This window comes from Nanorana parkeri, unplaced genomic scaffold (genome assembly GCF_000935625.1).
Source record: "Nanorana parkeri isolate BGI_ZX_2015 unplaced genomic scaffold, ASM93562v1 scaffold2974, whole genome shotgun sequence".
Classification (NCBI taxonomy): Eukaryota; Metazoa; Chordata; class Amphibia; order Anura; family Dicroglossidae; genus Nanorana; species Nanorana parkeri.
In genome coordinates this window covers 52697-57346 of record NW_017309242.1, presented here as the reverse complement: position 1 = coordinate 57346, position 4650 = coordinate 52697, and positions in this window count along the sequence as shown.

Below are 4650 nucleotides of genomic sequence, written 5' to 3'. Positions count from 1 at the left end.
GGTGAGGCGGCGGGTCTGGCAGTGGCCCTTATCTTAATTTTGGTTGCCCCTGTCTGCCTGACATCATGTGTCCGGGTTTTAGCTTCCATGAATAAACACAGCATTCCAAACCCGGACCGTCCGGGGGAATCCTGCACAGGTGACAACCCTATTTCTACCAGAAATCAAAATGTTCCCACAATGTGTTGATTTTGGTGCAGCCCTGGCCACGGATCCTCACGTGAAACACAAAGAAACGGGGAAAGTGGGACAGAAATAAGAGGTCTTCACGTCTCCCACAACCTTGGAAAACCTCTGCGGTAATGGGAGGAGCACTCAGCGAGGAACCCGGTATGAGACCTTCACGTGTGGACTCCAATGAGATCCTATTGACCATCGCGGTCCATATCTGTGGGTCTCAGGGAGGACTGTACCCCTCTGGTAGAGGGTTTGAGGCGGGCATTGCTCTGCACATAGGAAAGTCTCATTTCACCTCTTCCCAAGGCCAAGGTCTACCCTGAGCCCCAGAGAATGAAACCCGACAGAGAACGTCTGGAATACCCACCCAAGTATAGGAAGAGCTCCGCCATGCTGGAAGACACGACGGGTTATGAGGCATAGCTGATACTGATACGTGTGATGATGTCAGCTGACTCCATGAGTCCCTCACCCTTCACCTACGTTGATAACAAAGGCTGTAGAACAGTATAAAGGGGCGGAATGGGGAAGCCACCATGGACTGGGAACCGGGAGTGAAGCCCAACATTGAACTTCTCTTTTTTTGCTCCCCTGGAAAGCGTATCGTTATATCTGTAAGAAAAAACACCTGTTGATCCTGCCAGAAATTCAGAGCTGTCCTGCGTCCTCTGCACACTTCCTGTATTATCCCAAGGGAGCTATTTAACCCTCCAAGTTCTTACCCCGGACTACAGAATTAGACTTTATGTTGAGGAGATCTGAGAGCGGGAGTGGCTGAATAGTTTAACAAAAGACATTAGGCAGGGATGACACCACTCAGACCACAGAAACGCGGTGTGTTTGTGGGCCAACGGCTGGACTACGGAGCGGAGTGTGTTTCTGGTACATCAAGAGGTATATTTCTCTACTTCCAGGCTCTCTAAAGGGACAAAGCACAGAGGAACGTTGACATTTAAAATTCGTATCTCTATGGGTTGAACCCGATGGACTTGGGTCTTTTTTCAACCTGACTAACTACGTAACTATGAAGAAGTGGAGCTTCTAAGAGTTACATAGTATTTGAGGTTGAATAAAGACATTAGTCCATCAAGTCCAACCTATTACCCTGGAAGAGTTCCCTGGAAGGGTTCTGGTTGGTCACGCGTAGAAGGGCCGGTCCGGCAATTCTGGAGATATTGGACAACGCTTTCTTCTGGACAGCAGATCTTGAATTGTAATCGTAATATTTGTCTTTCATCTCAGAGTGGTCAACGTGACCACCGGTAAGAGGGGAGGAGCCTTGGACAGCCAACTGTTCACGACTCTCCGTGCTGCCTTTGGTTTTTGGATATGGAGAAAAGTTGGCCTGGAATGCCCACGAAGGGAAACGTAGATCATTGTAGCTACAGATAGTCTTCAGTTCGGACTTGTAAAGGTCCTAAATCATGGGATTAGGGTGGGTTAGGGTTAGGGTCGTTTTCATTTAAATCCAAGAAAAAGGGGGATGAGACTTTCAAAAAAGTCTAGAGGAAGTAGAGGACAAAATAGGAAAATTTGGTTCAACAGGGTTCATCTGTGTAGCCCGAGGCCCGAGCCACCCCCGAGGCCATGTGAGGAACATTGGGGAGGGTCTACTGCATGTTCTGCATTCACATGTCAAGGTGTGTCAGGTTGAGCAAAATTTTTGGAATATTTTGCCTCCCTCCCTTCTAGAAGACTACGATTAAAGGGGCACTCTAACTTAAAGTAATGATATAAGTCCAAATAGGATAGATCGATAGATAGATAGATAGATAGATAGATAGATAGATAGATAGATAGATAGATAGATAGACAGACAGCGGTGGTCAGTACAGGAGAGACAGAAGTTCTCTGATATGAATTGTATCTATGGGCCAGGATCTTCTGACCTATAGATACTTGTTACCCTACAGAAGTCTTTGCCCAAACATTAAAGAAATATTTCACCAGATTCCATAATCATTTACATGTTTCACACCTCCTGATCCCTCCCCAGATATCTTTACGCAGCCCCTCCATACACCCAACACGGCGTGGAGCGGCTCAGTAAAGGTGGCGGTGAAGGTGTGGAGGTGTCGGGCTGAGATACCCAACTCATAAAAGGAGATCAGCCCGGATTCCCAATCCAGAGATATCCTGATCGTGCCGCCATTGATGCTGCCGAACAAGCCGGTCTCTTTGCGGTCATGGATCGCGGAATATCGATGGTGACTCCTACACAAACACCAGGACTTCTTATTGTTTCCAACCACTGACTGGAACCCTCCTTTCCTGTCTATACCGGGGTAACACACCCCCACCCTCCAGTCATCTGACCTCCACACCTCAACATCCCAGTAATGGCGCCCTGCAGAGAAACTCTGACTGCTCAATACCTGAGGCCGAAACGCAAATCTCTCGGGGGTTTCTGGATGGTTCTTGTTTATAAATGAGCAGGAGGCGGTCTTCCCGTCATCCGATAGATGGAGGAAATTACACGCCGTATTCACATCAAGTACTATGTCTGAAGGCCGCGGTTCATCGATTGGCCCATTGACCCCTGGTATCATGTCAGATAAACCTGTGTGTGATGCGTTTGGGATCCCGGCCTCACTCAGATCGCCTCCTCCACAAAGAAATGTCTCTCTGTCCTCATAGTCTCCATCCTCAGCATCACACGAGTCATCCGTGTCTGATTCGTGTCGGACGGTCAGCGGATCCGCCATGTTACAAAGCTCCTCGAAGTGATCCATCGTTTTGGACAGTTCGTCATTTTTTATTTCCAGCTGCTGGATCAAGTCAGAGACCGAGAACCGCTCTGCCTGCCTGGAGATGTCTTCCAGCCATCTCATGAAATCTGCAATCAGTGCATTGGTTTTTCCAATGTTCTCGTTCCCTGTAATCATTGTGTTGGTTTCCTCTGCTTCACTAGCTGCTATACGTTGCCTTCTTCTCCAGGGTTCCTGTAGACATCTGGAGACTTCCTCAACCTTCCCGTTCCCTGTAATCATTGTGTTGGTTTGCTCTGCTTCACTAGCTGCTATACGTTGCCTTCTTCTCCAGGGTTCCTGTAGACATCTGGAGACTTCCTCAACCTTCCCGTTCCCTGTAATCATTGTGTTGGTTTGCTCTGCTTCACTAGCTGCTATACGTTGCCTTCTTCTCCAGGGTTCCCGTAGACATCTGGACACTTCCTCAATGTTCTGGTTCCTTGTAGTCACTGCACTGGCTCGCTCTGTTTCACTAGCTGCTATACGTTGACTTCTTCTCCAGGGTTCCCGTAGACATCTGGCGACTTCCTCGATGTTCTTGTTTCTTGTAGTCGGTTTTGGTTCCTTCTTCTTTTTAAAGTTTTCATCCATCATCACTTCCTGCTGGCCCCAGTAACCTCGGGTCCAGCTACAGACACAGTCGGAGTCTTCACCGCAGTAATGATCCAGGATCCTGCGGCGGACGGAGCATTTTCCCTCCTCCATGGAAGTCGTGATAGACAATGAACTCTGGTGACTCTGATGTCGTCTCTCAGATGGTTATCGGAGAAGCTGCACACAAGGAACCAGCAGGAGATTGTAGGCGGAATATACAGCAGACCTCGGTCTCTTCCTCATCTGGGTACACAGGAATCGCAGGGCATATAGGACAGGGATGAGCTCCAAACTCCTCCGGTGTATCCAGCAGGCGATCAGTCACACTCGGCAGACGTTGTACCCGCATCTAAATGTTCCAGGAACTGTAGAAGTGCTTCGAATAAGGGAAAGTCCAGCTCCACCCGCAGGCCACCCCTCAGCAACAGCAGAAACGAAAGTGAAAATGCTGAGAAACCCGTCTGACTGGCTCTACATATTTCTACAAAGGGCAAGGCTGAGTGACTCATTCTGATACTGCATACAAAGAACCCAAAATACAAAGGGGGGGGAAGGGGGGGGTTTATGAAATGTTCAGATCTGTGGAAATTTAATGTCATTAAACAAGCCGTGAAAAGGTGGTGGTCGGAAATATACTTCTGTCATTGTCACATCTCCTAGTCACTCATTAACCAGTGGACATCCGCGGTGTTAAACCCCCTTCCCATCCAGGCCATTTTTCAGTATTCAGCGCTGCGGTACTTTGACTGACATTTATTCCGCCATGCAGCGCTGTACTGAAATGAATTTTATACCCTTTTTTGAGGACAGATAGAGGTTTCTTTTGGTGGTATTTATTCAGCACTGGGGGTTTTTATTTTTTTACTATATTAAGGAAAAATCACCGAAATAAAAAAAAAAAAACGTTTCCCCTATATTAAATGATAAAACATTTATTATTACCCAATTTTTTGGTAAAATATAAAAGACGGGGTCACGTCGGGTAAAAAGACACCAAAAATGTCAAGCCTTAAAATTGCGTGCGCGCGCAAAACCGCAAAAAACGATAATACCCAAAATTGGCCATAGGCGACGCTTTAAAAGCTGTTACCGCTCATCAGTTTAGTGTTATCAGTGATTGATGGCCCTA